A 24222-nucleotide genomic window follows, 5' to 3' on the forward strand; every position below is an offset into this window, starting at 1 on the left:
CTCAGAGGATACAAGAAATGCCTGACTCGCTGATTCCACTCAAAATAATTTGCCGCAACATTATTTAGTACATTGGGTAACTCTTACCCAACTTACAGTACAGAGGAGTGTTATGCCCAGTAACACACAGTGTTATTACATAATACATACAGCGATATTCCCATAACACAAGGTGTATTAGAATACAATACATAGTGTTATTATACCCAGTAACACACGGTGTGTTATTACGTAATATATACAGCATTACACGCAGTAACACACGGTATATTAGCATATAATATATAGTGTTATGCCCAGTAACAGCGTATTATATATTACATACAGCGATATACCCAGTTACAAACAGTGTGCTATAATATACAGCGTTACACGCAGTAACACATGGTGTGTTATTATATAATAAATACAGCATTATACCCAGTAAAAACAGTGTGTTATTGTATAATATATACAGTGTTATACCCTGTAACAAACAGTGTGTTATTGTATAATATATACAGTGTTATACCCAGTAACAAACAGTGTGTTATTGTATAATATATGCAGTGTTATACCCAGTAACAAACAGTGGGTGGAATTGTCCCACATTTGCACTTTGTGATGTTTTACTCGCTGGCCTTAATGGCAGCTTCTCACGCTATATCGTCCCAAACCGCCACATGAATTATACGTTCCCAGGAAACAGTCCGTTTCCATGGAGGCCAGGTTCCGATTCACCTGCCACCCCATCACCTCGCTGCTTCATCAGGCCAGGCACCATATTTAAAGTGCAGCCGCGCGCACACCTCTCGGGGCTTCCAGCCCAGGACTGCTGCACATGGCCCCGAAAGGCGAGAAGGCTGAAGCCCCCAGTTTTAGTGTTGCATCCTTCGAGCACCTCTTGGATGCCCAATGCGATGTCCTCCACCCCCTGCTCTGGCCGCAGGAGGGGTAGCAACATTACCACTCCGGCTTGGTAGGTGATGGCAGTGGTCGTCAGTGCCAATGCTGCACAGAAGAGGTTGGCCATCCAGTGCAGATAGAGGATGAATGATCTCATCCAACCCACCAGGGTAAGGCAACCATCTCACCACTCCAAACTCACACACACTCAAACCCATCACACACTCACTGGCATCTCACTCACTGTCAGCTCAAGGGACATACCACCCATTCTCACACACACATCCTCACATCTCAATATAGCCTCACCTCCTCTGGAGGCTGCCTCCTCAGCCCTCACCATCTTGAGGCCACTTGCACAGATCAACATGTGGCCTCACACACTCACCCTGGGATACACCACCCCCCTTCCCCAGTACTGCCCTCACCCTGAAGCGTCTTCCTTTGCCTGAGGCAATTTCTCCCCCTTCCCCAAGCAAGCCCTATCCCTGCAGCCATTGAAAAGCCACCCCCACCTTACGGCTGGTCTGGTGGGTAGAGACCTGCCCCTGAGCCCCACTAAGAGTGATGTGGTGCTGCCTGTGAAGCCTGGCGCTGATGCCTGTGAGTGCTGCCTGAAGCAAGGTCAGCAAACAAACCTCAAAGTCCCGAGTGAAGTGCAGCTCACCAGGTGCATGTCGCTTATGTACAGTTGTGAAACACGCCAACATAAAATCATGCCAATGTGCCCGGATGATCCGGTGTGGGGGTGGGGGGGGGGGCGGGGTTCATGATTCCAGTGAACAGGGCTTATAATGCGATGTTAAAGTATTGAAATTAGGTTCCCGATGCGTGGCGGAGGGAAACGTGACCCGTCATCGACAGGTGGAGCGGACAATCGCAAACTGGATTCATGACCGTGTGAAACTCATTGTTGACCCTCTCGCCAAATTGTCAACATCCAACAGCAACCAATTCCAGCCAATGTGTTATTGTATAATATAGACAGTGCTATACCCAGTAACGCATGGTGTGTTATTGTATAATATATACAGCGCTATACCCAATAACGCATGGTGTGTTATTGTATAATATATACAGCGCTATACCCCGTAACGCAGGGTATGTTACTATATAATATATACAGCGCTATACCCAATAACGCACGGTGTGTTATTGTATAATATATACAGCGCTATAGCCAATAACGCACGGTGTGTTATTGTATAATATATACAGCGCTATACCCGGTAACGTACAGTGTGTTACTGTATAATATATACAGTCCTATACCCAATAACGCACTGTGTGTTATTGTATAATATATACAGCGCTATACCCCGTAACGCAGGGTATGTTACTGTATAATATATACAGCGCTATACCCAATAACGCACGGTGTGTTATTGTATAATATATACAACGCTATACCCAATAACGCACTGTGTGTTATTGTATAATATATACAGCGCTATACCCAGTAACGCACGGTGTGTTATTGTATAATATATACAGCGCTATACCCAATAACGCACTGCGTGTTATTGTATAATATATACAGCGCTATACCCAGTAACGCATGGTGTGTTATTGTATAATATATACAGCGCTATACCCCGTAACGCAGGGTATGTTACTGTATAATATATACAGCGCTATACCCAATAACGCACGGTGTGTTATTGTATAATATATACAGCGCTATAGCCAATAACGCACGGTGTGTTATTGTATAATACATACAGCGCTATACCCGGTAACGCACAGTGTATTACTGTATAATATATACAGTGCTATACCCAATAACGCACTGTGTGTTATTGTATAATATATACAGCGCTATACCCAGTAACGCACGGTGTGTTATTGTATAATATATACAGCGCTATACCCAATAACGCACTGTGTGTTATTGTATAATATATACAGCGCTATACCCAGTAACCCACGGTGCGTTATTGTATAATATATACAGTGCTATACCCGGTAACGCACAGTGTGTTACTGTATAATATATACAGCGCTATAGCCAATAACTCACGGTGTGCTATTGTATAATATATACAGTGCTATACCCATGTAACGCACAGTGTGTTACTGTATAATATATACAGCGCTATACCCAATAACACACGGTGTGTTATTGTATAATATATACAGTGCTATACCCAGTAACGCACAGTGTGTTATTATATAATATATACAGTGCTATACCCAATAACGGGCGGTGTGTTATTGTATAATACATACAGCGCTATACCCAATAACGCACGGTGTGTTACTGCATAATATATACAGCGCTATACCCAATAACGCACGGTGTGTTCTTGTATAATACATACAGCGCTATACCCAGTAATGCAGGGTGTGTTACTGTATAATATATACAGCGCTATACCCAATAACGCAGAGTGTGTTACAGTATTATATATATACAGCGCTATACCCAGTAACGCACAGTGTGTTACTGTATAATATATACAGCGCTATACCCAATAACACACGGTGTGTTATTGTATAATATATACAGCGCTATACCCAGTAACGCAGGGTGTGTAATTGTATAATATATACAGCGTTATACCCAATAATGCACGGTGTGTTATTGTATAATATATACAGCGCTATACCCAGTAACACAGGGTGTGTTATTGTATAATATATACAGCGCTATACCCAGTAACGCAGGGTGTGTTACTGTATTATAAATACAGCGCTATACCCAGTAATGCACGGTGTGTTACTGTATAATATATACAGCGCTATACCCAGTAACGCAGGGTGTTTTACTGTATAATATATACAGCGCTATACCCAGTAATGCAGGGTGTGTTATTGTATAATATATACAGTGCTATACCCAGTAACGCAGGGTGTGTTACGGTATTATATATATACAGCGCTATACCCAGTAACGCACGGGGTGTTATTGTATAATATATACAGTTCTATATCCAGTAATGCAGGGTGTGTTACTGTATAATATATACAGCGCTATACCCAGTAACGCACGGTGTGTTATTGTATAATATATACAGCGCTATACCCACTAACGCACGGTGTGCTGTTGTATAATATATACAGCGCTATACCCACTAACGCACGGTGTGTTATTGTATAATATATACAGCGCTATACCCAGTAACGCACGGTGTGTTATTGTATAAAATATACAGTGCTATACCCACTAAAGCATGGTGTGCTGTTGTATAATATATACAGCTCTATACTCAGTAACGCACGGTGTGTTATTGTATAATATATACAGCGCTATACCCAGTAACGCACGATGTGTTCTTGTATAATATATACAGTGCTATACCCACTAACGCACGGGGTGTTATTGTATAATATATACAGCGCTATACCCAATAAGGCACAGTGTGTTCTTGTATAATATATACAGTGCTATACCCACTAATGCACGGTGTGTTATTATATAATATATACAGCGTTATACCCACTAACGCACGGTGTGCTGTTGTATAATATATACAGCGCTATACCCACTAACGCACGGTGTGTTATTGTATAATATACACAGCGCTATACCCAGTAACGCACGGTGTGTTATTGTATAATATATACAGTGCTATACCCACTAACGCATGGTGTGCTGTTGTATAATATATACAGCTCTATACTCAGTAACGCACGGTGTGTTATTGTATAATGTATACAGCACTATACCCAGTAACGCACGATGTGTTCTTGTATAATATATACAGTGCTATACCCACTAACGCACGGTGTGTTATTGTATAATATATACAGTGCTATACCCACTAACGCACGGGGTGTTATTGTATAATATATACAGCGCTATACCCAATAAGGCACAGTGTGTTCTTGTATAATATATACAGTGCTATACCCACTAACGCACAGTGTGTTATTATATAATATATACAGCGCTATACCCACTAACGCACGGGGTGTTATTGTATAATATATACAGCGCTATACCCAATAAGGCACAGTGTGTTCTTGTATAATATATACAGTGCTATACCCACTAACGCACGGTGTGTTATTATATAATATATACAGCGCTATACCCACTAATGCACGGTGTGCTGTTGTATAATATATACAGCGCTATACCCAATAACACACTGTGTTATTGTATAATATATACAGTGCTATGCCCAGTAACGCAGTGTTTTATTGTATAATATATACAGCGCTATACCCAGTAACGCACGGTGTCTTCTTGTATAATATATACAGTGCTATACCCACTAACGCACGGTGTGTTCTTGTATAATATATACAGTGCTATACCCACTAACGCACAGTGTGTTCTTGTATAATATATACAGTGCTATACCCACTAATGCACGGTGTGTTCTTGTATAATATATACAGTGCTATACCCAATAACGCACGGTGTGCTGTTGTATAATATATACAGCGCTATACCCAATAACACACTGTGTGTTATTGTATAATATATACAGCGCTATACCCAGTAATGCAATGTTTTATTGTATAATATATACAGCGCTATGCCCAGTAATGCAATGTTTTATTGTATAATATATACAGCGCTATACCCAATAACGCACGGTGTGTTACTGTATAATATATACAGCGCTATACCCAATAACGCAGAGTGTGTTACAGTATTATATATATACAGCGCTATACCCAGTAACACACGGTGTGTTATTATATAATATATACAGCGCTATACCCAGTAATGCACGGTGTGTTATTATATAATATACACAGCGTTATACCCAGTAACACATGGTGTGTTATTGTATAATATATACAACGCTATACCCAGTAATGCACGGTGTGTTACTGTATAATATATACAGCGCTATACCCAGTAACACATGGTGTGTTATTGTATAATATGTACAGCGCTATACCCAGTAACACATGGTGTGTTATTGTATAATATATACAGCGCTATACCCAGTAACACATGGTGTGTTATTGTATAATATATACAGCACTATACCCAGTAACGCACGGTGTGTTATTGTATAATATAAACAGCGCTATACCCAGTAACACATGGTGTGTTATTGTATAATATATACAGCGCTATGCCCACTAACGCACGGTGTGCTGTTGTATAATATATACAGCACTATACCCAGTAACGCACAGTGTGTTATTGTATAATATATACAGCGCTATACCAATAACGCATGGTGTGTTATTATATAATAGATACAGCGCTTTACTCAGTAACACACGGTGTGTTATTGTATAATATATACAGCACTATACCCAGTAACGCACGGTGTGTTATTGTATAATATATACAGCGCTATACCCAATAACGCACGGTGTGTTATTATATAATAGATACAGCGCTTTACTCAGTAACACACGGTGTGTTATTGTATAATATATACAGCGTTATACCCAATAATGCATGGTGTGTTATTGTATAATATATACAGTGCTATACCCAGTAATGCACGGTGTGTTACTGTATAATATATACAGCGCTATACCCACTAACACACGGTGTGTTATTGTATAATATATACAGCGCTATACCCAATAACGCACGGTGTGCTATTATATAATAGATACAGCGCTTTACTCAGTAACACACGGTGTGTTATTGTATAATATATACAGCACTATACCCAGTAACGCACGGTGTGTTATTGTATAATATATACAGCGCTATACCCAATAACGCACGGTGTGTTATTATATAATAGATACAGCGCTTTACTCAGTAACACACGGTGTGTTATTGTATAATATATACAGCACTATACCCAGTAACGCACGGTGTGTTATTGTATAATATATACAGCGCTATACCCAATAACGCACGGTGTGTTATTATATAATAGATACAGCGCTTTACTCAGTAACACACGGTGTGTTATTGTATAATATATACAGCGTTATACCCAATAATGCATGGTGTGTTACTGTATAATATATACAGCGCTATACCCAGTAACACACAGTGTGTTACTGTATAATATATACAGCGCTATACCCACTAACACACGGTGTGTTACTGTATAATATATACAGCGCTATACCCAGTAACGCATGGTGTGTTATTTTATAATATATACAGCACTATACCCAGTAACGCACGGTGTGTTACTGTATAATATATACAGCGCTATACCCAGTAACACACGGTGTGTTACTGTATAATATATACAGCGCTATACCCAGTAACACACAGTGTGTTATTGTATAATATATACAGCGCTATACCCAATAACGCACTGTGTGTTATTGTATAATATATACAGCGCTATACCCAGTAACGCACGGTGTGTTATTATATAATATATACAGTGCTATACCCACTAACGCACGGTGTGCTGTTGTATAATATATACAGCGCTATACCCAGTAACGCACGGTGTGTTATTGTATAATATATACAGCACTATACCCAATAACGGACGGTGCGTTATTGTATAATATATACAATGCTATACCCAATAACGGACGGTGTGTTATTGTATAATATATACAGCGCTATACCCAATAACGGACAGTGTGTTATTGTATAATATATACAGTGCTATACCCACTAACGCACGGTGTGTTACTGTATAATATATACAGCTCTATGCCCAGTAACGCACGGTGTGTTATTGTATAATATATACAGCACTATGCCCAGTAACGCACGGTGTGTTACTGTATAATATATACAGCACTATGCCCAGTAACGCACTGTGTGTTATTGTATAATATATACAGCGCTATACCCAATAACGCACGGTGTGTTATTGTATAATATGTACAGCGCTATACCCAATAACGCACGGTGTGTTATTGTATAATATATACAGCGCTATACCCAATAACGCACGATGTGTTATTGTATAATATATACAGCGCTATACCCAATAACGCACGGTGTGTTATTATATAATAGATACAGCGCTTTACTCAGTAACACACGGTGTGTTATTGTATAATATATACAGCACTATACCCAATAACACACGGTGTGTTATTGTATAATATATACAGCACTATACCCAATAACGCACGGTGTGTTATTGTATAATATATATGGCGCTATACTCAGTAACGCACGGTGTGTTACTGTAAAATATATACAGTACTATACCCAATAACGCACGGTGTGTTATTGTATAATATATACAGCGCTATACCCAGTAACGCACGGTGTGTTATTGTATAATATATACAGCGCTATACCCAATAACGCACGGTGTGTTATTGTATAATATATACAGCGCTATACCCAATAACGCACGGTGTGTTATTGTATAATATATACTGCGCTATACCCAATAACGCACAGTGTGTTATTGTATAATATATACAGCGCTATACCCAATAACACACGGTGTGTTATTATATAATATATACAGCGCTATACCCAATAACGCAGTGTGTTACTGTATAATATATACAGCGCTATACCAATAACGCATGGTGTGTTATTATATAATAGATACAGCGCTTTACTCAGTAACACACGGTGTGTTATTGTATAATATATACAGCACTATACCCAGTAACGCACGGTGTGTTATTGTATAATATATACAGCGCTATACCCAATAACGCACGGTGTGTTATTATATAATAGATACAGCGCTTTACTCAGTAACACACGGTGTGTTATTGTATAATATATACAGCGTTATACCCAATAATGCATGGTGTGTTATTGTATAATATATACAGTGCTATACCCAGTAATGCACGGTGTGTTACTGTATAATATATACAGCGCTATACCCACTAACACACGGTGTGTTATTGTATAATATATACAGCGCTATACCCAATAACGCACGGTGTGCTATTATATAATAGATACAGCGCTTTACTCAGTAACACACGGTGTGTTATTGTATAATATATACAGCACTATACCCAGTAACGCACGGTGTGTTATTGTATAATATATACAGCGCTATACCCAATAACGCACGGTGTGTTATTATATAATAGATACAGCGCTTTACTCAGTAACACACGGTGTGTTATTGTATAATATATACAGCACTATACCCAGTAACGCACGGTGTGTTATTGTATAATATATACAGCGCTATACCCAATAACGCACGGTGTGTTATTATATAATAGATACAGCGCTTTACTCAGTAACACACGGTGTGTTATTGTATAATATATACAGCGTTATACCCAATAATGCATGGTGTGTTACTGTATAATATATACAGCGCTATACCCAGTAACACACAGTGTGTTACTGTATAATATATACAGCGCTATACCCACTAACACACGGTGTGTTATTGTATAATATATACAGCATTATACCCAATAACACACGGTGTGTTACTGTATAATATATACAGCGCTATACCCAGTAACGCATGGTGTGTTATTTTATAATATATACAGCACTATACCCAGTAACGCACGGTGTGTTACTGTATAATATATACAGCGCTATACCCAGTAACACACGGTGTGTTACTGTATAATATATACAGCGCTATACCCAGTAACACACAGTGTGTTATTGTATAATATATACAGCGCTATACCCAATAACGCACTGTGTGTTATTGTATAATATATACAGCGCTATACCCAGTAACGCACGGTGTGTTATTATATAATATATACAGTGCTATACCCACTAACGCACGGTGTGCTGTTGTATAATATATACAGCGCTATACCCAGTAACGCACGGTGTGTTATTGTATAATATATACAGCACTATACCCAATAACGGACGGTGCGTTATTGTATAATATATACAATGCTATACCCAATAACGGACGGTGTGTTATTGTATAATATATACAGCGCTATACCCAATAACGGACAGTGTGTTATTGTATAATATATACAGTGCTATACCCACTAACGCACGGTGTGTTACTGTATAATATATACAGCACTATGCCCAGTAACGCACGGTGTGTTATTGTATAATATATACAGCACTATGCCCAGTAACGCACGGTGTGTTACTGTATAATATATACAGCACTATGCCCAGTAACGCACTGTGTGTTATTGTATAATATATACAGCGCTATACCCAATAACGCACGGTGTGTTATTGTATAATATGTACAGCGCTATACCCAATAACGCACGGTGTGTTATTGTATAATATATACAGCGCTATACCCAATAACGCACGATGTGTTATTGTATAATATATACAGCGCTATACCCAATAACGCACGGTGTGTTATTATATAATAGATACAGCGCTTTACTCAGTAACACACGGTGTGTTATTGTATAATATATACAGCACTATACCCAATAACACACGGTGTGTTATTGTATAATATATACAGCACTATACCCAATAACGCACGGTGTGTTATTGTATAATATATATGGCGCTATACTCAGTAACGCACGGTGTGTTACTGTATAATATATACAGTACTATACCCAATAACGCACGGTGTGTTATTGTATAATATATACAGCGCTATACCCAGTAACGCACGGTGTGTTATTGTATAATATATACAGCGCTATACCCAATAACGCACGGTGTGTTATTGTATAATATATACAGCGCTATACCCAATAACGCACGGTGTGTTATTGTATAATATATACTGCGCTATACCCAATAACGCACAGTGTGTTATTGTATAATATATACAGCGCTATACCCAATAACACACGGTGTGTTATTATATAATATATACAGCGCTATACCCAATAACGCAGTGTGTTACTGTATAATATATACAGCGCTATACCCAGTAATGTACGGTGTGTTATTGTATAATATATACAGCACTATACCCAATAACGCACAGTGTGTTACTGTATAATATATACAGCGCTATACCCAGTTACGCAGAGTGTGTTATTGTATTATAGATACAGCACTATACCCAGTAACACACAGTGTGTTATTGTATAATATATACAGCGCTATACCCAATAACGCACTGTGTGTTATTGTATAATATATACAGCGCTATACCCAGTAACGCACGGTGTGTTATTATATAATATATACAGTGCTATACCCACTAACGCACGGTGTGCTGTTGTATAATATATACAGCGCTATACCCAGTAACGCACGGTGTGTTATTGTATAATATATACAGCACTATACCCAATAACGGACAGTGCGTTATTGTATAATATATACAATGCTATACCCAATAACGGACGGTGTGTTATTGTATAATATATACAGCGCTATACCCAATAACGGACAGTGTGTTATTGTATAATATATACAGTGCTATACCCACTAACGCACGGTGTGTTACTGTATAATATATACAGCACTATGCCCAGTAACGCACGGTGTGTTATTGTATAATATATACAGCACTATGCCCAGTAACGCACGGTGTGTTACTGTATAATATATGCAGCACTATGCCCAGTAACGCACTGTGTGTTATTGTATAATATATACAGCGCTATACCCAATAACGCACGGTGTGTTATTGTATAATATGTACAGCGCTATACCCAATAACGCACGGTGTGTTATTGTATAATATATACAGCGCTATACCCAATAACGCACGATGTGTTATTGTATAATATATACAGCGCTATACCCAATAACGCACGGTGTGTTATTATATAATAGATACAGCGCTTTACTCAGTAACACACGGTGTGTTATTGTATAATATATACAGCACTATACCCAATAACACACGGTGTGTTATTGTATAATATATACAGCACTATACCCAATAACGCACGGTGTGTTATTGTATAATATATATGGCGCTATACTCAGTAACGCACGGTGTGTTACTGTATAATATATACAGTACTATACCCAATAACGCACGGTGTGTTATTGTATAATATATACAGCGCTATACCCAGTAACGCACGGTGTGTTATTGTATAATATATACAGCGCTATACCCAATAACGCACGGTGTGTTATTGTATAATATATACAGCGCTATACCCAATAACGCACGGTGTGTTATTGTATAATATATACAGCGCTATACCCAATAACGCACAGTGTGTTATTGTATAATATATACAGTGCTATACCCAGTAACACATGGTGTGTTATTGTATAATATATACAGCACTATACCCAGTAACGCACGGTGTGTTATTGTATAATATATACAGCGCTATGCCCACTAACGCACGGTGTGCTGTTGTATAATATATACAGCACTATACCCAGTAACGCACAGTGTGTTATTGTATAATATATACAGCGCTATACCAATAACGCATGGTGTGTTATTATATAATAGATACAGCGCTTTACTCAGTAACACACGGTGTGTTATTGTATAATATATACAGCACTATACCCAGTAACGCACGGTGTGTTATTGTATAATATATACAGCGCTATACCCAATAACGCACGGTGTGTTATTATATAATAGATACAGCGCTTTACTCAGTAACACACGGTGTGTTATTGTATAATATATACAGCGTTATACCCAATAATGCATGGTGTGTTATTGTATAATATATACAGTGCTATACCCAGTAATGCACGGTGTGTTACTGTATAATATATACAGCGCTATACCCACTAACACACGGTGTGTTATTGTATAATATATACAGCGCTATACCCAATAACGCACGGTGTGCTATTATATAATAGATACAGCGCTTTACTCAGTAACACACGGTGTGTTATTGTATAATATATACAGCGTTATACCCAATAATGCATGGTGTGTTATTGTATAATATATACAGCGCTATACCCAATAACGCACGGTGTGTTATTATATAATAGATACAGCGCTTTACTCAGTAACACACGGTGTGTTATTGTATAATATATACAGCACTATACCCAGTAACGCACGGTGTGTTATTGTATAATATATACAGCGCTATACCCAATAACGCACGGTGTGTTATTATATAATAGATACAGCGCTTTACTCAGTAACACACGGTGTGTTATTGTATAATATATACAGCGTTATACCCAATAATGCATGGTGTGTTACTGTATAATATATACAGCGCTATACCCAGTAACACACAGTGTGTTACTGTATAATATATACAGCGCTATACCCACTAACACACGGTGTGTTATTGTATAATATATACAGCATTATACCCAATAACACACGGTGTGTTACTGTATAATATATACAGCGCTATACCCAGTAACGCATGGTGTGTTATTTTATAATATATACAGCACTATACCCAGTAACGCACGGTGTGTTACTGTATAATATATACAGCGCTATACCCAGTAACACACGGTGTGTTACTGTATAATATATACAGCGCTATACCCAGTAACACACAGTGTGTTATTGTATAATATATACAGCGCTATACCCAATAACGCACTGTGTGTTATTGTATAATATATACAGCGCTATACCCAGTAACGCACGGTGTGTTATTATATAATATATACAGTGCTATACCCACTAACGCACGGTGTGCTGTTGTATAATATATACAGCGCTATACCCAGTAACGCACGGTGTGTTATTGTATAATATATACAGCACTATACCCAATAACGGACGGTGCGTTATTGTATAATATATACAATGCTATACCCAATAACGGACGGTGTGTTATTGTATAATATATACAGCGCTATACCCAATAACGGACAGTGTGTTATTGTATAATATATACAGTGCTATACCCACTAACGCACGGTGTGTTACTGTATAATATATACAGCACTATGCCCAGTAACGCACGGTGTGTTATTGTATAATATATACAGCACTATGCCCAGTAACGCACGGTGTGTTACTGTATAATATATACAGCACTATGCCCAGTAACGCACTGTGTGTTATTGTATAATATATACAGCGCTATACCCAATAACGCACGGTGTGTTATTGTATAATATGTACAGCGCTATACCCAATAACGCACGGTGTGTTATTGTATAATATATACAGCGCTATACCCAATAACGCACGATGTGTTATTGTATAATATATACAGCGCTATACCCAATAACGCACGGTGTGTTATTATATAATAGATACAGCGCTTTACTCAGTAACACACGGTGTGTTATTGTATAATATATACAGCACTATACCCAATAACACACGGTGTGTTATTGTATAATATATACAGCACTATACCCAATAACGCACGGTGTGTTATTGTATAATATATATGGCGCTATACTCAGTAACGCACGGTGTGTTACTGTATAATATATACAGTACTATACCCAATAACGCACGGTGTGTTATTGTATAATATATACAGCGCTATACCCAGTAACGCACGGTGTGTTATTGTATAATATATACAGCGCTATACCCAATAACGCACGGTGTGTTATTGTATAATATATACAGCGCTATACCCAATAACGCACGGTGTGTTATTGTATAATATATACTGCGCTATACCCAATAACGCACAGTGTGTTATTGTATAATATATACAGCGCTATACCCAATAACACACGGTGTGTTATTATATAATATATACAGCGCTATACCCAATAACGCACAGTGTGTTACTGTATAATATATACAGCGCTATACCCAGTAATGTACGGTGTGTTATTGTATAATATATACAGCACTATACCCAATAACGCACAGTGTGTTACTGTATAATATATACAGCGCTATACCCAGTTACGCAGAGTGTGTTATTGTATTATAGATACAGCACTATACCCAGTAACACACAGTGTGTTATTGTATAATATATACAGCGCTATACCCAATAACGCACTGTGTGTTATTGTATAATATATACAGCGCTATACCCAGTAACGCACGGTGTTATTATATAATATATACAGTGCTATACCCACTAACGCACGGTGTGCTGTTGTATAATATATACAGCGCTATACCCAGTAACGCACGGTGTGTTATTGTATAATATATACAGCACTATACCCAATAACGGACGGTGCGTTATTGTATAATATATACAATGCTATACCCAATAACGGACGGTGTGTTATTGTATAATATATACAGCGCTATACCCAATAACGGACAGTGTGTCATTGTATAATATATACAGTGCTATACCCACTAACGCACGGTGTGTTACTGTATAATATATACAGCACTATGCCCAGTAACGCACGGTGTGTTATTGTATAATATATACAGCACTATGCCCAGTAACGCACGGTGTGTTACTGTATAATATATACAGCACTATGCCCAGTAACGCACTGTGTGTTATTGTATAATATATACAGCGCTATACCCAATAACGCACGGTGTGTTATTGTATAATATGTACAGCGCTATACCCAATAACGCACGGTGTGTTATTGTATAATATATACAGCGCTATACCCAATAACGCACGATGTGTTATTGTATAATATATACAGCGCTATACCCAATAACGCATGGTGTGTTGTTATATAATAGATACAGCGCTTTACTCAGTAACACACGGTGTGTTATTGTATAATATATACAGCACTATACCCAATAACACACGGTGTGTTATTGTATAATATATACAGCACTATACCCAATAACGCACGGTGTGTTATTGTATAATATATATGGCGCTATACTCAGTAACGCACGGTGTGTTACTGTATAATATATACAGTACTATACCCAATAACGCACGGTGTGTTATTGTATAATATATACAGCGCTATACCCAGTAACGCACGGTGTGTTATTGTATAATATATACAGCGCTATACCCAATAACGCACGGTGTGTTATTGTATAATATATACAGCGCTATACCCAATAACGCACGGTGTGTTATTGTATAATATATACAGCGCTATACCCAATAACGCACAGTGTGTTATTGTATAATATATACAGCGCTATACCCAATAACACACGGTGTGTTATTATATAATATATACAGCGCTATACCCAATAACGCACAGTGTGTTACTGTATAATATATACAGCGCTATACCCAGTAATGTACGGTGTGTTATTGTATAATATATACAGCACTATACCCAATAACGCACATTGTGTTACTGTATAATATATACAGCGCTATACCCAGTTACGCAGAGTGTGTTATTGTATTATAGATACAGCACTATACCCAGTAACACACGGTGTGTTATTATATAATATATACAGCGCTATACCCAATAACGCACAGTGTGTTATTGTATAATATATACAGTGCTATACCCAGTAACGCACAGTGTGTTACTGTATAATATATACAGCGCTATACCCAGTAATGCAAGGTGTGTTATTGTATAATATATACAGCGCTATACCCAGTAACGCAGGGTGTGTTACTGTATTATAGATACAGCACTATACCCAGTAACACATGGTGTGTTATTATATAATATATACAGCGCTATACCCAATAACGCACAGTGTGTTATTGTATAATATATACAGTGCTATACCCAGTAACACACGGTGTGTTACTGTATAATATATACAGCGCTATACCCAGTAACGCACGGTGTGTTATTGTATAATATATACAGCGCTAAAGCCAGTAACACACGGTGTGTTATTGTATAGTATATACAGTGCTATACCCAATAACGCACGGTGTGTTATTGTATAATATATACAGTGCTATACCCAATAACGGACGGTGTGTTATTGTATAATATAGACAGTGCTATACCCAATAACGCACGGTGTGATATTGTATAATATATACAGTGCTATACCCAATAACGGACGGTGTGTTATTGTATAATATAGACAGTGCTATACCCAATAACACACGGTGTGCTGTTGTATAATATATACAGCACTATACCCAATAACACACGGTGTGTTATTGTATAATATATACAGCGCTATACCCAATAACGCACGGTGTATTATTGTATAATATATACAGCACTATACCCAGTAACGCAGGGTGTGTTACTGTATAATATATACAGCGCTATACCCACTAACGCACGGTGTGTTATTGTATAATATATACAGCGCTATACCCAATAACGGACGGTGTGTTATTGTATAATCTATACAGCGTTATACCCAGTAACACACGGTGTGTTATTGTATAATATATACAGCGTTATACCCAGTAACACACAGTGTGTTACTGTATAATATATACAGCGTTATACCCAATAACGCACGGTGTGTTATTGTATAATATATACAGCGTTATACCCAGTAACACACGGTGTGTTATTGTATAATATATACAGCTTTGTACCCAGTAACACACAGTGTGTTACTGTATAATATACACAGCGCTATACCCAATAACGCACAGTGTGTTATTGTATAATATATACAGCGCTATACCCAATAACGCACAGTGTGTTATTGTATAATATATACAGCGCTATACCCAATAACACACGGTGTGTTATTGTATAATATATACAGCGCTATACCCAATAACGCACAGTGTGTTACTGTATAATATACACAGCGCTATACCCAATAACGCACAGTGTGTTATTGTATAATATATACAGCGCTATACCCAGTAATGCACAGTGTGTTATTGTATAATATATACAGCGTTATACCCAGTAACACACAGTGTGTTACTGTATAATATACACAGCGCTATACCCAATAACGCACAGTGTGTTATTGTATAATATATACAGCGCTATACCCAATAACGCACAGTGTGTTATTGTATAATATATACAGCGCTATACCCAATAATGCACAGTGTGTTATTGTATAATATATACAGTGCTATACCCAGTAACGCACGGTGTATTATATAATATATACAGTGCTATACCCAGTAATGCACGGTGTATTATATAATATATACAATGCTATACCCAGTAACGCACTGTGTATTATATAATATATACAGTGCTATACCCAGTAACGCACCGTGTATTATATAATATGTACAGTGCTATACTAGTATCACACAGTGTATTATATAATATGTACAGTGCTATACCAGTAACCCACTGTGTGTTATTATATAAGTGTACGGTGCTAAACCCAGTTAAGCACCATGTTATTATGTAATATGTACAGTGTTATATACAGTAACACATGGTGTGTTATGAAGAGTGCAGGAGGACATGCCAGGAGCAGCACCAGGCATACCTGACAATGAGGTGCCAATCTGGTGAAGCTACAACACAGGACTACTTGCATGACAAACAGCATAAGAGGCAAATGATTGACAGATCTAAGCAATTCCACAACCAACGGATCAGATCTAAGCTCTGCAGTCCTGCCACATCCAGCCTTGAATTGTGGTGGACAATTAGAGAACTCACTGGAGGAGGAGGCTCTACAAATATCCCCATCCTCAATGATGGAGGAGCCCAGCACAGCAATGCAAAAGATAAGGCTGAAGCACTTGCTACAATCTTCAGCCAGAAGTGCCAAGTGAATGATCCATCTTGGCCTCCTCCAGAGGTCCACAGCATCACAGACACCAGTCTTCAGCCAATTTGATTCACTCCACGTGATATCAAGAAATGGCTGAAGGCACTGGATACTGCAAAGGCTATGGGCCCTGACAATATTCCGGCAATAGTACTGAAGACTTGTGCTCTAGAACTTGCCACACCCCTAGCCAAGTTGTTCTATTCAGCTACAACACTTGCATCTACCCGGCTATGTGGAAAATTGCCCAGATATATCCTGTACCCAGCCAATTACCGCCCCATTAGTCTACTCTCCATCATCAGTAAAGTGTTGGAAGGTGTCATCAACAGTGCTCTCAAGTGGCACTTGCTTAGTAACAATCTGCTCATTGACGCTCAGTTTGGGTTCTGCCAGGGCCATTCAGCTCCTGACCTCATTACAGCCTTGGTTCAAACATGAACAAAAGAGCTCAACTCCAGAGGTGAGGTGAGAGTGACTGCCCTTAACATCAAGGCAGCATTTGACTGAGTGTGGCATCAAGGAGCCCCAGCAAAACTGGAGTCAATGGGAATCGGGGGAAAACTCTCCACTGGTTGGAGTCGTACCTAGCACAAAGGAAGATGTTTGAGGTTGTTGGAGGTCAGTCATCTCAGCTCCAGGACTTCACTGCAGGAGTTCCTCAGGGTAGTGTCCTTGGCCCCAACCATCTTCAGCTGCTTCATCAATGACCTTCCCTCCATAATAAGGTCAGAAGTGGGGATGTTTGCTGATGATTGCACAATGTTCAGCACCATTCGCGTCTCCTCAGATACTGAAGCAGTCGATGTCCAAATGCAGCAAGAACCTGGACAATATCCAGGCTTGGGATGACAAGCGGCAAGTAACATTCACACCACACAAGTGCCAGGCAATGACTATCTCCAACAAGAAAGAATCTCACCATCTCTATTTGACATTCAATGGCATAAACGTCGCTAAATTTCCCACTATCAACATCCTGCAAGTTACCATTGGTCAGAAACTGAACTGGACTAGCCATATAAATACTGTGGCTACAACAGCAGGTCAGAGGCTGGGAATCCTGCAGAGAGTAACTCACCTCCTGACTCCCCAAAGCCTGTCCACCAGCAACAAGGCACAAGTCAGGAGTGTGATGGAATACTCTCTAGTTGTCTGGATGAGTGCAACTCCAACAACAGTCAAGAAGCTTGACACCATCCAGGACAAAGCAGCCTGCTTGATTGGCAGCTCATCCACAAACTTTCACTCCCTCCACCACCAACACACAGTAGCAGTAGTATGTACCATCTACAAGATGCACTGCAGGAACTCACCAAGGCTCCTTCGACAGCACCTTCCAAACCCATAATCACTACCATCTAGAAGGACAAGGGCAGCAGATAGATGGGAACACCACCAGCTGGAAGTTCCCCTCCAAGTCACTCACCATCCTGACTTGGAAATATATCACCGTTCCTTCACTGTCGCTGGGTCAAAATCCTGGAACTCCCTCCATAACAGCACTGTGGGTGTACCTACACCATGTGGACTGCAGCGGTTCAAGAAGGCAGCTCACCCACCACCTTCTCAAGGGGCAACTAGGGATAGGCAATAAATGCTGGCCCAGCCCGCGACACCCACATCCCATGAATGAATAAAAAAATATATACTCTGTTAAAATCAGTGACACAAAATGCATTATTATTTAATATATATAGCATTATACCCAGTTCTTTAAAAATTCATTTACGGGACATGGGTGTCACTGGCTGGGCCAGCATTTATTGCCCATCCCTAATTGCCCTTGAGATGGTGGTGGTGCTATCCAGTTTCATTCCTTTTTTGTGACTATGTAGCAGTTTGTTACAACTGAGTGGCTTCTTAAGCCATTTCAGAGGGCATTGCTGTGGGTCTGGAGTCACACATAGGCCGGATCAGGTAAGGAAAACAGGTTTCCTTCCTTAAAGGACATTAGTGAACCAGATTTACAACAATCATTTCATGGTCATCATTAGACTTTTATCCCTGATTTTTATTGAGTTTAAATTCCACCATCTGCTGTGGGCAGGACTCAAATCCGGGTCGCCAGAGAATTACCCTGGGTCTCTGGATCATTAGCCCTGTGAGAATACCATTACATCATCATCTCCCCAAACACACAGTGTGTTATTATATAATATATACAGTGTTATACCCAGTAGCACACAGTGTGTTATTATATAATATAGTGTTATACCCAGTAGCACACAGTTTATTATATAATATATACAGTGTTATACCCAGTAGCACACAGTTTATTATATAATATATACAATGTTATACCCAATAGCACACAGTTTATTATATAATATATACAATGTTATACCCAGTAGCACACAGTTTATTATATAATATATACAATGTTATACCCAGTAGCACACTGTTTATTATATAATATATAAAGTGTTATACCCAATAACACACAGTTTATTATATAATATATAACGTGTTATACCCAGTAGCACACAGTTTATTATATAATATATACAGTGTTATACCCAGTAGCACACAGTTTATTATATAATATACACAGTATTATACCCAGTAACACACAGGTTATTATATAATATATACAGTATTGTACCCAGTAACACACAGGTTATTATATAATATATACAGTGTTATACCCAGTAGCACACAGTTTATTATATAATATATAAAGTGTTATACCCAGTGGCACACAGTTTTTTATATAATATATACAGTGTTATACCCAGTAGCACAGGGTTTGTTATTATATAATATATGGTGTTATACCCAGTAGCACACAGTTTATTATTATATAATATATGGTGTTATACCCAGTAGCACACAGTGTATTATCATATAATATATACAGTGTTATACCCAGTAGCACACAGTTTATTATATAATATATACAGTGTTATACCCAGTAGCACACAGTGTGTTATTATATAATATATAGTGTTATACCCAGTAGCACACAGTGTGTTATTATATAATATATACTGTTATACCCCATAGCACACAGTGTATTATCATATAATATATACAGTGTTATACCCAGTAGCACACAGTTTATTATATAATATATACAGTGTTATACCCAGTAGCACACAGTGTGTTATTATATAATATATAGTGTTATACCCAGTAGCACACAGTGTGTTATTATATAATATATACTGTTATACCCCATAGCACACAGTTTGTTATTATCTAATATATACAGTGTTATACCCAGTAACACACAGGTTATTATATAATATATACAGTGTTATACCTAGTAGCACAAAGTTTGTTATTATATAATATATACAGTGTTACTCCCACTAACACACTCCTCACTTCATCTATCAATGCAACACCGGACTCTTTGTCACTCCTTGCTTCCACCACTAGCCCACCACTGTCTTTCTCATCACCCCTTGTATTCTCTGTTCCTATTACATTATTGAGCTACTGTCTGGAAACTAATCGGGAGGGTTTGAGGGGTTTTATATATAGAACAAAGGATACCCAGGAGTGAGTTACAGGCTGGAATCTAATTGAGGCATTTTGGGTCATTATATATAAAATAGCAGACACCAGAGAGTAAGATGCAGACTGCAATCAAATCAATGGGTTCAGTGGGGTTTATATATAGAATAACAGATAGGTCGGAGAAGTTTCAGGCTGGAATCTAATCAAGGGGTTCAGAGTGGTTTATATATCGAATAACAGTTACCCGGGAGTGAGTTACAGGCTGGAGTCTGAGGTTACATGACATTCATGGTTCCGAGTTTCTCATGAAATCTCCTGTCAATCTGCCCCCGTTGTGGACTGTGAGGTCTGTACTATTGATATGTGGGTGTGTTCACAACTGATGTGAGCTGGGGAAGCACATCGAGTAACAGTGTACAACTGATTACCTGGAAATGTAACGGTCAGGGAACTCTGTCAAACCATTCTGCTAACTCACAGATTAAAGAGCAACATTCAGAATTTAGAGTGTGTCACTGTTTAGCAAAAAAGCGTCACAAACTTTCAAAAGTGAGTTTGGAGTTTCATCCCTTCGTCTTCCTCAGTTTGTTCCCCTCCTCCAGTCTTTAAGATCATAAACCTAGCATCAGTAACCCACAGCCATTTGATTCTCGTCTCCTCTCCTTTCTTACAGCCTTGGCAGTCCCCTGATTTTAGGGTACCTTACCCCTTCCTGTTGCCCTGCATCCGCCCCCCCCCCCACTCCATTTGAAAATCCTCTACATTAAGCATACCCCGTGCTTAAAATAATCTCATGATTTATCTTTATGACAACTTCAAGACCTTTTCATTTCTATTGTGCCTTTCACAACGTCAGAAAGTTGCAAAAGCATTTTAAGCGCAGTGAAAAACTTTTTCTGAAGTGCAGTCACATGTTGGATTAGGCAACAGCCAATTCGCGCACAGCAAGCTCCCACAAACAGCAATATTATAATCACCCAGATAACCTTTCGTTTTAGTGATGTTGTTTGAAGGATATACATTGGGCCAGGACACGGGGAAGAACTCCCCTCCCATCCGCCTCAAATGACAGACCAGGGCCTCGGTTTAATGTCTTGTCAAAAAGTTGGCACATCCAACAGTGCGGTACTCCCGCAGTACCGCACTGGAGTGTCAACCTGGATTATGGGCTTAAATCCCTGGAGTTGAGACCTGAACCCTCAACTTTCTGACTCAGAGATGAGAGAGCGCTATCCACAGCTGACTCCCGCTCACCTTCCCTCCCCAACAAAGTTGTGGCAACAATGTCCCCACCGAGAGACTTGCACGATCACCTGAGTCGTGTTGAGGTCAGCCACATGGTGAGAATGTTTGCTTTCATTAAGCTATTACAAAAAGTCCTTAGTGGGAGTGAGGGGCGAGGGTGGCCAGCAAAAAAAATGAGGAAACTCCCTCAAGCAATATTAAGTGGAAAGTGTTCACCATAGGAAGATGGGTAAGAGTTTGCCCCGCATACCCCCTTATAACATTCACCATTTTTCTAATGCCTGCCTATATTTGCCACACCCGGGTTGAGCTGTGGTGACAACCTGACTCAAACTTTTTCTTCCCTGAGCTTCAGTTTAACCGTCAGGGTCCTGGTCCCGAGTAACAAGCTAGGCCTTACATTTGGTTTTTTTTTTGCTATTCCTCCATAACCCAATGGATTGTTAAGCAAAATATAACTTGTTATTTTTTTTTTAAAAAAAAGCTAAAACTATTATCTCCATTGTCAAAATGCACAAGACAGTTTCACAAACCTTGCGGGTCCAAAAAAAAATCGGGATGTTATTTCTCCCCCACCTCAAACCACGCCGGCCGTGGATTCCACTTGACTGGCAGTTGTGTAGGCCCAAAAATCCAACTACTACGTGAGGTAAATTTGGTCGCTTCTGGCATTTTCACCGCATTCAAAAGGAGACGGACAGCAACCAGACTGAAAACATGTTGTCGTTCTGTGACTCTGTCCCTTCAGCTATTCATTTTAACAAGTTTTTACATTTGATCACATGGTTCCAGTTCACCTGGGCCCTGAACAAAGAGGACACACAGCTAGGCCCCAAAGTCTTATCTAACTTACCATTCATACTGCAAAATTGGAAACACAAGCCGAATTGTTCTGGTCCTCTGTTGCTTCTAAAAGACCTCACTGTACATTAAATTCATTGTTGCCACAATAAGCTGAAAACCACGCCAGACCAGCACAATACTGGTCTTATATCAGACCACTGGCCGTATATAAAGGCTGCCCTGTGTGAGGAATTGGTGTGGTGGGGCTGCCCCAGGTATGAGGTTGGCGGTGGGGGGTGGGGGGAAGGGCGTTGCTGGGGAGTGGGGTGCTGTTTAGCGAACATTCCCTCAGCTGTTCAGGTAGAAGGTCTGAATTTAATTTAACAGCACCTCACTGAACGCCAACACTCTGCTGGCTTCCTTCAATGGCAACGTGATTGTGTTTATTTAAGCACGTTTTCTATCCGTTTATACCATTAGCGTTTACCTGCATTACTGCTACCTTCTCCTCAAAGTGCAAATAGAAAAAAAAACAGGCAGGAGCAGGCGAAGAGACGATTTCCTTTCGAAAACCCATTGAAAATTTTGAATAATTACAACTGTAGATACA

General features: G+C 38.9%; 1 long non-coding RNA gene across 1 annotated transcript in view; it reads right to left on the reverse strand.

Moving 5' to 3' along the window:
* Window positions 1-23602, reverse strand: part of LOC121271542 — an 84675-nt gene extending 61073 nt beyond the window's left edge. Inside the window, exon 1 of the long non-coding RNA XR_005941734.1 lies at window positions 23363-23602. This is a non-coding gene — a long non-coding RNA (uncharacterized LOC121271542). The remainder of the gene's footprint in view (window positions 1-23362) is intronic.
* Between the last annotated feature and the right edge of the window lie 620 nt (window positions 23603-24222).

Source organism: Carcharodon carcharias, chromosome 31 (assembly GCF_017639515.1).
Source record: "Carcharodon carcharias isolate sCarCar2 chromosome 31, sCarCar2.pri, whole genome shotgun sequence".
NCBI classification, from domain to species: Eukaryota; Metazoa; Chordata; class Chondrichthyes; order Lamniformes; family Lamnidae; genus Carcharodon; species Carcharodon carcharias.